Here is a 13,476-nt window from a genome sequence, read left to right as displayed (position 1 = left end):
TTTACATGGTGGTTGGTTTGGGTAAATGGTTTGAGTAACGTGGCGTATGTAATATGATACAAACATCGTAGATACGCCGCTGGTACTTCCTATATATAAATGTTTGTATAATATTACCTATCGTAGCATTATTTAAATCATTTCAGTTTAGACATATTACGTTTTACACAAATAACATATTCTTCACAAGACATTATTTTTACAAACAACTTATCTTATACAAACTCATTTTACTAGGTTATTCATTTAACCTTACATTTTATCTATACATATCATCTGATTTTATCGTTTTTCAAATGATTTACAAGACAAATCAAATTACAAGGTTCATGACTAAACATTTTCACAAACATAAGTCATGAATTCTATTTTTACAAAACCTATGTATCTCACAGGCATTTTTATGCTGACGTACCCACTTTCACATGTGTTTTCAGGAGCTGTCGCTTAGGATGACGATTGTGACACTAGGGCGGACTTGTGCCTTAGAGACATAAAACGAAGATAGACGTAGTTTAATTATGTTATAAACTCTTTATTTCCTGTTTAATGACAATGTAACACGCTTGTTTGATAAATAAAATGTAACTTTAATTTCCATGGTTATGAAACAATTAATTCTGTCTCAACACTCCCCGACGTTTCCACCGCGGTTGCATGTTATACGCGGTCGGGGTGTGACAGATGACATGGATGAAGATCAAGATGAAGACTCCGAGGAGGAAGAAGATGACAAAAGTGATGGATACTATTCAGATAAAGTACCTTCTGACGAAGGATTTTAATTTTTTTTTCCTCTTTTTTTTCTTCTATGCAATCTTCTTTTTTTTAAGATAATTAAATGATATATTTCTATCCTTACTAGAAAAACGGCAAAATAATAATAAAAATGGTTAACCCTAACAAAACGCCAAAAAATAACAAAATTTTTTTTTTCATGCTTAATATTTTATTTACTCCGTTATTGTATTTTGTCATGTTGGTCTGCATAAGGCCATTTAAAAAAAACGCCAAACTCAGAAGATGGGACAGTAAATACAAAAAACAGTAACTGAAAAGACAGTTACTTTATTACTATCATTTATTACAATAAAAAATCCCGCCTAAACTACGCGCCAAAAAACTCCTATAAGAGAGGGTCTATACACAATGAAATTAATCACACCCAGAAAAACACAAAAACGCCATATCCTCTAGAAATCACTCCATTTAAAATGCCACAGATGTCAAAGCTTTCACTGAAATGGATCCTTTTTTCTGAGGGGGTTAACTCAATAATATTTTGCTGGATGAGATGGACAAATATTCAAGAAAAAGAGACTGATGACAGTGATATGCCATCATGTGAGCTTTGTTCTTGATGATTATAGGCATGGAAGAAAGGGTTCAACACAAGTGTAAAATGCTATTTTGGACTCCATTATTACAAATAGCATCAAGCAAGAGTTGATCTTCAATGACATGCCACCAAACAAGAATATCACACCTAAAAACAGGATGCTACTAAGCAGCTTCTTCTGAAAAAGACGGGGTTTATGTAGGAAAGTTGACATCTAGCTAAGGTATTCAAAAAAGGTTCAAAACGCCAAAACAAATTCAAGAAGATAGAGGCTGATGATAGTGAAGATTCGGAAAAGAAATTAGATTACCATTTTTTATTATTTTTGTTTTCATTTTATATTATTTTGACATCAAGTTATATGTTGATTTGTTATCTAATTCTCTATAAACAAAATACATTATTATATAAAACGCCAAAAACTACAAACACCAAAACGCTAGAAGTATGAAAACTGGGAGAACAGCTGCTGGCAAAACACTTGGTAAAAGGGTATTAAACGCCAAAAAAATTCACTAACGCCAAAAAAAAAAATGGTCTTATTGTAATATTATGCAAATATTAGTGACTCGTAGTGAATTATTATACAAAATGCCATAAACGCCAAAAAAAATTAACCAAAAAACGCTATAACGCCAAAAAACTATATATGTGAAACAAAAACAATTAATTCAACGCCAAAAAGTTTAAAAAATACAATTAACGCCAAAAAAAACTTAGACGCCATAAAATATTATACCACGTTGGGAAATAAAAGAAGAATGAAAAGACAAAAAAGCCTCTCCGCCCTTCTCTATGCCGCGGGACACGTGTTGGGCCAGGATGCATTCTCACCGTTCTCACACTTTTGAGCGTTTCTCCTTATCCCGTTATATATATAGGGGAGGGTTCATTGGGGAACACTAAAAAAGCGGGGAACGGAGGAACACTCTTAAAAATTTTACTTAACATGTTAAAAAATTTTTTTTTTTCTAAATTCTTTTTGGCGCCTTTTCTTATAAATACAAGTAGAAACATTTTAATAAAAAAAATTAAAAACTCAAAATATAAAAAAAAATGTTTAAAAAACAGTTATATCTTATAGAATTAACTTAATATGTTAAAAATTAAATTTTTTTTAAATTTTCAGCGCTTTTCTTTATAAAAAGGAGGAGAAACTAGTCGAATAAAAAAATAACTTTTCTAAAAAAAATTAGCCTTTTTTAATATTTTTAGTTTTTGATTTTTTTATTAAAAATGCATCTACAAGTATATTTAAGGAGAAGCGCCGAAAAAGATTTTTAAAAAATTAATTTTTAATATGTTAAGTTAAATTTTTAAGAGTGTTCCCGGTTCCTCACTTTTTTAGTGTTCCCCAATGAACTCACACTATATATATATATATATATATATATATATATATATATATATATATATATATATATATATATATATAATTATACTGATTACAAAGATTACATATTTTCTATATAATTCTTAAAACTCTTAAAGGTTTTATATTTAAATAACTGGGTTGGGTCATGTCCATAGTTGATACATATTTTTATACATTTGTTTAAAATTTCAATAATAGTTTAGATATCTATAAAACACTATATGATACTAATAATAATAATGAAATTTTTATTAGAAAAAAATTACTTGCAAGACTTTTTGCACTTGAATTCAATATATACACTTTTGACCTAATGAACATGTTTATAGTTTAGCTCAAGTTTTCATTTTTGTTTTACTAATATTCTATTAAATGTTACACATTGAACATTCTTTATATCATATAATTTATTATTAAATCCCCCTGTTAGTTTCTTATTAAAAAAAAATTAACTTTCAAGGTTTAATATAGGAGCATATACCAATTTACCCTTCTAAAATTTTGTATCAAATCAAATGTTATCCTTAATTATATTGTTATGCTTTTATCATTATTATTAGAAAATTCATGAAGGATTGTGACATGTGACAATGAATGGAAAAGGCGGGGAAGTGTCCAAAAGCAACAAATAAATTCCAAACCCATAAAAACAAAGTACATGTGAGGGCTTAGCTGCCTTGGCCACACCAAACTCTAGTTTCAACTTTCTTTTTTTGATTTTAGAAGATACACGCAAAAATCGTAGGGTTTTTATTAGAAGAACAGAAGGTCCAGAAGGTCCCAAGGTTTGGGCGCAAGTAGGGCTGTAAACGAATCGAACGTTCAGCGAATAGTTCGTAAACCGTTCGGCGGGAAGTTCGTTTATGTTCGTTCATTTAGTAAATGAACGAACACGAACAAAAAATTTCGTTCGTCAAGTTAAACGAACGAACATGAACAGAGGTTGCGTTTGTTCATTTATGTTCATGAACGTTCGGTAATATGTTCGTTTATGTTCGTGAGCGTTCAGTAATGAGTTCATATATGTTTGCTCGTTAATATTTATTTGTGTTAGTTCGTTTAAAGGTTTTTATATGTTGTATTTTGTTTTATTATTTCTAGTTTTTAAAATTTTGAAACTCTAGTTATCTTATATGTCTCTCACAACATCCTTTATTTCACTATTTCAATTTTAGTTTGTATTAAAACTTGACAAACCCTTAATTTTTTGTTTATCATGTTTTTGATAATCACGCCAACTGTGTTTGGATAATTATGTTAAGTGTTTATTTATTTTTGTGGATTCTTCGTAATGTTTGTGATGAAAATGTAGATTTTATTCTAAAATGAATATTGTGTTCATAAAAGTCGTTTATGTTCATTTATGTTCATGAACATTTGTTAGAGTTCATTAGCATATGGTAAGTGTTCGTGAACAATTCACGAACATGTTCGTTTCCTTATTGAACGAACACGAACAAGGTCATGTTCGTGTTCGTTCGGTTCGTTTACAGCCCTAGGCGCAAGTCACCATCACCTGGCTCATTGTCCCAATCGATAAATAACTTACCGCAGTTCATGCAGGCACGCACAAACCCGGTTTGCTTTCCCTCTCGGGGAAAGATGAGAAAACTCACCCTGTATAATGGTTGTTTTCGTCAACATACAAGGGGTGCGGTAATTACTACCAAAAACGATAGTAGTTTACTACATTCACTTTCTGCCAAACACATTCTCATGTTGCGGTCCTGCGCGGGCGCGCGCAGAGCATTGATGGAAGGGTTGACACCAATGCACAGTTTACCGCACGTAGCGATGTGGTGCAAAACTGCATCCTATTGTTATACAATTGGAACTGCCACTTTGACTTCCGTAACCAACCAGCAAGTGGCATGCCCGGGCACTTACAACAGCGGTCAGCTGACCGCCCAATGCTCAGCTGCCCAACCCACATGTATAAAGCTGGTGAACAGACTGACAACCCCAACAGGCCACATGGAGGGTGTTCCTGCGTGCAACCGATACAGCAGGATACATGGCAACACCTCCGCGTGCGCCCAACACTCCCGTGACCTGCGCTCCTCTCACGTATACAAAAAGCTGCACCGGGCGCTAGGCCCATCAAGCGGCCCATTGGCCCTTCTCCTTCATTCTTCGGCTATAAATACTCATCACGAACTAGGTTTAAGGTATTATTAATCGGCTCTCTCAAAATTACTACTTAAATACTTATCTTGCTTCCAAAGAAAATAATTATTCTCACGCTGGCGGGTGGTAACAATGAGCAACCCCCACCTCATTCTCCTTGTTGCGAGTCACGGTGTGTGTCATTGTGCAGAAGACGGATTAGAGGATGACCCAGCTATCGATCGAGGAAAGGAGGGATTAACCCTACTTGACGAGACTCAATCCGTGGACTAACCTCTCGGTTAACCACTTTTTCATCATCGGCGCCCACCGCTATCTCTATTAGCATATTCCTCTATTCTTTTCTACGATAATGTCTTATCAACAGAATCCTACCAACATAGGAGAACCCTTTATCCGGCCAAGTGCTAGACAACCAGTGAATATTCCCCCCAGCTAGCGAAGAGGCCATATTGGCACATCTGCGCGAATGGGAAACGTCTCGGCGAATATACCGCAAATTCCACACTTTGTACCCACTTTACTACCAGGGGCTGATCTCCACTCCTGGTACATACAACAACAGGTTGTTTTAAACACAACCTATGCACAGGCCTACACGGGTACGCAACAGGCCGGAGGACCTACACCAGCACCATTCACACCTTCGCCCCGTATTCTTCAATACGAGCCATTACCTCCACAACATCCTGCGCCTAGGGATTGGCGCGAGCAGCATGGGGACTCGTATATGAGTCTCCATACATTACAAGAAGGGGATTCAACTTACGGATCCCGGGCTAGGGCCTCTGCGCACCAACGACTAGGCCCACCCATACAATATAGGCGAGAATTAGTTACTTGCCGCGGTTTCAGAATACAAAGCCATCTTGGGCCGCATCCCTTGACAGAACCGACCCCGATAATTACACGTACTGTACGGACTCCCACATAGCTTATAGCCGGTCAGGTGACCAAGACGACTACACTCCTGTGCAACCACGCATAGCTTATGATCGTGCTGTAAAGCACGATTATAGATCGGTCTATTGACCGAAATCCGCAACAGCTATTTCCAAATTTGTTAAGGAAATTGCCTTGGCACCACTCACAAGGACCAAACTTCCGCACAATGTGGGCAACATAATGGGTTATCAGATCCTGACGACCACTTGTGCGCATTCATCAGTGACGGCCTTGTCGGCGGCTGGACACGACCCTTGTGGTGCCACTGATTTATCCAGACCCCTACGGGAACCGCAAGTGTCTGGTTTGATACCTTTCCAGTGGGCTCACTGGCATCATTTGAAGATTTGCAAGAAAATTTCTTGCCCATTTTAGCTAGCAGCAACGTCATGCCCGTGCTACCTCAGACGTCATTAACATCTGGCACGGGAATAATGAAGGCTTGAAAGCCTTCATTACCCGTTTTAATAAAGAGTGCCTCGAGATTGGCGGGGTACAATGCGTTTGCACACGCACATTTCATCAAGGCTGTGAAAAATGATGAAATGATAAAGACGATATCAGGCAAAGAAGGCTTGCTCAAGAAGTGGGACGACGTTATGACGGTGATGCGTGTAGAGTGTGCTATGTTTTTATTAATAATTTAAGCCCATTTTACACATTAGTCAAGTTTTAAATTTATAAAACACGATATTCTACTAACACTAAACACACATATGGGCAAGTGCACCCATCGTGAGCGTAGTATAGTGTTGGTAAGATACCGAGGCTGTCCAAGGACACAAGAGCTTTTAGTACCGATTTATCCTCAACGTCTAATCAAATAAAAAATTTTAGAAAAGGTTTTAAACATGAAAAATAAAACTATAATGCTGAAAATAAAAATAAAATAAAAACAGATAGACAAGATGAATTACTTGGATCCGACTCGCCTTTAATGTAACCTTTGATGATTTCCGCACTTTTGCACTTTTTAAGAGATTATCTTAGTCATAGTAGTAGGCCCCACTTTTGAAGGTGACGTTACCCTCAACCCAATGGTTTGAGTCAGCAAGGATACAATCCCAAAGGGTCGGAATATTGAAAGATCATTAATTAAGTTATTAATGCGTAAAGTGGTAGGCCCCTCTTTTGAAGGCGACGTTACCCTCGGCTAAGTGGTTTGAGTCAGCAGGGATACAATCCCAAGTAGCCGGATTAATGTATTAATAGTAGTTTACATATGAGGAGATCATGCCATTCGCACCCCCGTCATCCAATACCAGTGGGTATTGAAGGAGGTCCTAGTAAGCTTGACTCAGGTCCTTGCAGGATCTATACATTGAACAAGGGAAGAACCTTACCAAACCATTCCCTTAACCCCCGAACAGGTAGCCAACATATCTCTATATAGACCGTAGAGATATGAATGGTGAAAATCTTTTACTTTATATAGACAGTAAAGTAATGCCAAGACACCACGGACAAATGATAAAGAAGTTTCACCTTCAACATAAGAAACTAGTTATTAAAGTCATTAATACAAAACCAAATAAAAAGTGCGAAAAGATTAAAAATCAAAAGTATTACATTAAATGCTTGTCTTCACCAAGTGATGTAAGAGACTTAGCCAAATATGGCCTTTGATTGACAAGAACTCTTACTATCAATCTTGGATCCCGAGACTACTACACACACTCTAAGATAGATGATGGATGATGGTGGTGGATGTGGGTGTTGTAGTGGTGGTGAAGTGAGAGAGAGGTGGTTTGCCAAGGGATCCCTTTGAAGTGAACCAAGCACCCCTATTTATAGCCTGAACAAAAGCCCGGCCACGGCCCCGTGTCCGTGTCGGCTGGACACGCCCCCGTGGCCATCATCTTTCTCTTTCTTCATTGATTACAATTGTCTGCCTTAGGCTCCACACGGCCCCGTGTGCAGAAGCGTATCTGTACAATCAAGATTTGCAAGATTCTGCGAATCTTAGCGTTGACAACGCCCCGTGCTGAGCTGGGCACGCCCCCGTGCTAGGAATAGAAGCTTATACAGCTTTTTCATTTTCTGCAGACACCTGACTACTCCCCCGTGTCTGCTGGGCACGGGACGTGGTCAGCCTCCTGTTTCTTGTTTTTGCTTGGGGAGATGCTGTCGAGGGGTCAGGCATGCCACGTTTATTCCTTTTCTTTGTATTTATGTTAGTTTTAGCTGCATATTTGTTCATTTAAGCTCATTTGGTCCTGAAAGTACAAAAGGAAGACAAAAACACACTTTTTCCAGCATTAGTACTAAAAAGGGTTAGTTTTATGCCTTATTTGATGTAATTTATATGTTGCATTTTACACACATCAAATACCCCCACACTTGAATCTTTGCTTGTCCTCAAGCAAAACTCTTTATTATGTGGCTTACACACCCAAATAGAATGAGTAGAAGAGAAGTTTTGGGCTTGTCTTGAGTGTCGGGAATCCAAGATCTTTATTGGGTTTTATTTTTATATTATTTACAATCCTATTCGTTATGATTTATTTAGAAAGTTTCATAAGAGAAATTACTTATTTGGGCATAACATGCCTCTTTAAAATTCCATTTATATACAAGTTCACATACCTCACGGGAGATCACTCAACACTCAGCCGAAGATGTATTTTTGTGAAACACACGAGACCGACATGGAACTTACTTCTACCATATGCTTGCCAAGCAATCATTCCTCATTCTTTTTAACTACTATAAACCTTTGTAAATATCAAGAGGACCTGAGGAAGGGTTAGGCTTGGGTTAAAGGTAGGTGGTTTTGGGTTAGTGGTTAGTAAAAAAAGGGCTAAAAGCGTAAAAAGCGTCGGTCGTCGTAAAACTTTTTGTTTTTGTGACTTTTATTCAAACTAAGCATTTTCGAACAAAGTTTCTTTGAGGAACTTGTTTGTTTATTGCTAGACTTCATTTTTTTTTGATAAAGAATGTCACGAGAAAACCGAGCTTTTTACTAAAATAAGGGGTTTAAAAGAAAAAGGTTTTGGTGGGTAAAGGGTGTTTGTTTTTTGGGTTTAGAAACGAAAAGGTTTAGCCTCAAAGGGGTTAACTAGGGGGATTTTGGGTAGGTGATAAAAAAAATGAAAAACAACGGTGTTAAAAGAAAAATGGGTTAGTCCTAATGTCTCCATCATTTACTTACTTGGGTTTAAGTTGGTAAGGGCCAGGAATGTATCGTTGTGGCAAGTTCTCGAGTTGTAAGAACCAAGCGGCTATTCACACAAGAAACGAAATATGAGCATTTAGTTTAAAGATGTATGCTTGTATGCTCAATAAAGGCTCAAAACTCACTTTTTGTGGGAATGGGTTTATTATGTGATCAAGTATATATAATCAAATTTTAACTAGATTTGTCATGCCGTTTCATAATTTTCTTACGTTAGTTCTTTTTATCACGTCTCTATCGGTTGTAAATTTGTAAAAATATACCCTTTTTAGAACTTGTTATTCCCACAAGACTGGTAAAAAAATGAAAAGTTTTTGAAAAAATTTGGGGTGATTAGCGGTTCCAATAGAGTTTTGTGTAAGGCTTGTTATTAGGACTTGCAAAATTCAAGGTTTAACATCCCCCCCCACACTTAAATTACACATTATCCTCAATGTGTCCCAAAAATAAGTTTTTAGGTTAATTGAATGTGTAAAAAGGTGTTTAAAAACAAAAATTTATGTTACTGGGCGTCTGGGCACGGGCCCGTGTTGGTCCGGGCACGGCCCTGTGCTTAGATCGCCAGTATCATATTAAACAGAAGGCTGGGCACGGGGGCATGTTCAGCGAACACGGCCCCGTGTGTAGCTACCTGAACTTGGCGTTTTCTGCATAACCTCGGGCACGGGGGCGTGTTGGGCTGAGCATAGCCCCGTGCTGAACTTGCTGTAATGAAGAAAAATTGTCGGGAGGCTCTGTTTTTGTGCATGGGGTGTGGGTTTAAGGTTCCCTTGGTAACCTCCACTATTTCGAGTGTGTTTAATTCCTGAAAATTAAAACTAAACTAGAAAACATAAAAGTTAATCTAAACTAAAACTAAGGATAGTTCCGCGGAATGCCTCCGTGGTGCGCCACGTTTATAAGGGTCCTTGGCTAGACCCAAAGTCAGTCATATGTTACCAAAGTGGGATATTTTGCATCCCATGTTTCACCGTCGGAGAGCATTATCCAAGCTTGAGTCTATGACATCCATGTAGTTGACCGGGTCGTCGTCTTCTACTCTCTTCCCAACCCCGAATTCCATCTCTTTGTCCCCGACCCTCAATGTTAACTTCCCACCACTCATATCCACCATTGCCTGAGCGGTGGCTAGGAATGGTCTTCCTAAAATGAGTGGTACTTCGGTGTCTTCCTCCATATCGAGTATGACAAAGTCGGCCGGGAAGACAAAGTCTCCGACTTTTACCAAAAGATTTTCGGCGACACGTTGTGGATATTTGATAGACCGATCGGCAAGTTGTATGCTCATCTTTGTGGGGTCAAATATTGATGCGGGCATGAGATTGATGCTAGCCCCAAGATCGGCTAGCGCATTCCATATAGGTGATCCCCCAATGGAACAAGGGATGGTGAAGCTTCCGAGGTCGATTTTCTTTTGTGGGAGTTTATTGAGTAGTACGGCAGAGCACTCTTCACTTAAATTAACTAATTGCAATGTTTCAGTTTTTCTTTTGTGAGTGAGAAAGTCTCTCATAAATTTTGAATATTTAGGCATTTGAATGAGGACCTCCACAAATGGAAGATTGATGTGCAATTGTTTTAGTAAGTTTATGAATTTTGTGAATTGCTCATCGGTCTTTTGGCGAAGTAACCAACCGGGGTAGGGCACCGGGGGATTCTTAGTAGGTTCGTGATTTGGCGGAGGAGTTGTTTCTTTTTGAGGTGTTGATGAGTTAGTGGGTTTCATGGGTGGAGTTTTGTCGGATGGAGGTAGCGGAGCCTCCTTGGGACCTACGGTACGTTTTCTCAATGTTATGAGATGCACTTGCGCCTTTGGGTTGGTCTCGGTATTGCTGGGTAACGCGCCTTGTGGTCTCTCGGAGAAATTTTGAGCTAGTTGATTTAGTTGTTTTTCAATGTTTTGAATGCTAGCTTGTGATTTCTAAAACTTGATTCCATTTGTTGGAATCGATCCGAGTTTTCTTTTCGGTGTCGGAGATGTGGCATGAGATAGTATCTTCAAGCCTCTCTCGTCCCCCTTGTTGTTGTTGAGAGAAATTTTGTGACTCATTTCTTGGTTGTTGAAAGTTTGTTCATTGGTTTTGGTTTTGTTGATTACTACTATTGCCGAGTTCCCTCCAACCAAGGTTAGGGTGGTTACGCCATCCTTGGTTGTAGGTACCCGTTGGAGGACCCGACGACCTAGGTCTATTATCAATGTCGTTTACCGTTTCAGTTTGTTTATCCAATTCTTTCATACAACTCCAATTTTCATATGGCCCACCACACCCTTCGCAAGCCATAACCGAGGGCATTTTTGCCATTTCTTACTTTTTGATTTTTGAAGAGAGGATCTCGATTTAGGCTTGTAAAGAAGTGCTTTCATCAACCTTATGGGCGCCCGGGGCAATAGATTTTGTGCCTCGGGGAGTGTGCCACTGAAAATTGTTTTGAGCAATTTCCTCAATTTGATTATAAATCTCATTTGGGCGATGATTACCTAGAAGTCCCCCGGAGTTAGAGTCCAGCGTTTGTCTTGTGTGTGGCAATAATCCATTATAGAAAGTAGATACTTGTAGCCATACTGCAAGACCATGATGAGGGCATTTTCTTAATAGCTCCTTGAACCTTTCCCAAGTTTCATATAAGGATTCCCCATCCTCTTGTGAGTATTTATTAATTTCAGTCATTAATTTAGCCGTTTTAGAAGGAGGGAAATACTTATATAAAAACTTTTGGGCTAGTTCATCCCAAGTGTTTACCGAACCACTTGGGAGGGTGTTAAGCCAAGCCTTAGCTCGGTCTTTTAGTGAAAACGGGAACACTCGGAGGCGGATGGCGTCGTTTGATGCCCCATTGATCCGAAAAGTATCACATATTTCCAAAAAGTTGGTAATATGTAAATGGGGATCTTCGTCCGCAAGCCCATGGAAAGTTGCGGAGTTCTGGAGCATTTGTATCAAATGTGGCCGAAGTTCGAAGTTGTTGGCATCGATATTCGGTGCACTGATAGCGGCGCCGAGATTACCCACTGTGGGCCGTAGGTAATCCATTAGGGTACGTTGATCCGCTATTGGAAGTGGGTCCCCCAAAACTTTCTCTTGGATTTTAGCTTTAAGTCTTTTTCTTAGAAAGCGTTCGGGTTCGTCTAGAGGTTCTTTTATGTCTTTATTGGAACTGGAGCTCATGCACTGCGTAGGAAGTTCGGGTGTTGCGCCTGGGTTCCAAGTCCTACGATAAAAACAAAAAAGATTGTTGGTCAGAAGTCTCACCACGGCCCCGTGGTAGCTGACCACGGCCCATGGTCGTGGTTATAGTGAATGTTTTCTGGATCCCAGTTACTGGAGAGTTCAACACGGCCCCGTGCTGCACCAACATGGCCCCGTGTCCACCTTTCTGTAACTCAGAAAACAAAACTGCCAGTAAGGATAGTGGGCACGGCCCGTGTCCGACAAGGCACGGCCCCGTGCTAAAGTCTGCAGAAGCGGAAAAATCTAGAAAAATCCTAAAAAACATAGAAAAACAAGAAAAATGATTAGGCCGTTGATTCCTAACTTTCTTAAAATCCTTGTGTCCCCAGCAACGGCGCCAAAAACTTGATGCGTGTAGAGTGTGTTATGTTTTTATTAATAATTTAAGCCCATTTTACACATTAGTCAAGTTTTAAATTTATAAAACACGATATTCTACTAACACTAAACACACATATGGGCAAGTGCACCCATGTGAGCGTAGTAAAGTGTTGGTTAGATACCGAGGTCGTCCAAGGACACAAGAGCTTTTAGTACCAGTTTATCCTCAACGTCTAATCAAATCAAAAATTTTAGAAAAGGTTTTAAACATGAAAAATTAAACTAAAATGCTGAAAATAAAAATAAAACAAAAACAAAAACAAACATACAAGATGAATCACTTGGATCCGACTCGCCTTTAATGTAACCTTTGATGATTTCCGCACTTTTGCACTTTTTAAGAGATTATCTTAGTTATAGTACAAGGCCCCTCTTTTGAAGGTGACGTTATCCCTTAACCCAGTGGTTTGAGTCAGCAAGGATACAATCCCAAAGGGTCGGAATATTGAAAGATAATTAATTAAGTTATTAATGCGTAAAGTGGCAGGCCCCTCTTTTGAAGGCGACGTTACCCTCGGCTAAGTGGTTTGAGTCAGTAGGGAATGGTTTGGTAAGGTTCTTGCCTTGTTCAGTGTATAGATCCTACAAGGACCTGGGTCAAGCTTACTAGGACCTCCTTCAATAACCACTGGTATTGGATGGTGGGGGTGCGAATGGCTTGATCCCCTCATATGTAACCCCCGACCAGGTAACCAACATATCTCTATATAGACCGTATAGATATGAATGGTGAAAATCTTTTACTTTATATAGACATTAAAGTGATGCCAAGACACCACGAACAAATGATAAAGAAGTTTCAGCTTCAACATAAGAAACTAGTTATTAAAGTTATTAATATCAATCTTGGATCTCGAGACTACTACACACACTCTAAGATAGATGATGGATGATGGTGGTGGAT

At 38.7% G+C, this 13,476-nt stretch overlaps 1 non-coding gene across 1 annotated transcript; it reads left to right on the top strand.

Annotated features, from left to right (window-relative positions):
* The first annotated feature begins 11,529 nt into the window (after positions 1–11,529).
* LOC118485341 lies at positions 11,530–11,636 on the top strand. Its single transcript, XR_004875641.1, has one exon. It is a non-coding gene; the product is annotated as a small nucleolar RNA R71 (small nucleolar RNA).
* The last annotated feature ends 1,840 nt before the right edge of the window (positions 11,637–13,476 follow it).

This window comes from Helianthus annuus, chromosome 12 (assembly GCF_002127325.2).
Source record: "Helianthus annuus cultivar XRQ/B chromosome 12, HanXRQr2.0-SUNRISE, whole genome shotgun sequence".
NCBI classification, from domain to species: Eukaryota; Viridiplantae; Streptophyta; class Magnoliopsida; order Asterales; family Asteraceae; genus Helianthus; species Helianthus annuus.
Note: the sequence above shows the minus strand (reverse complement) of the source record. Positions and strands in the feature narration are given on the sequence as shown.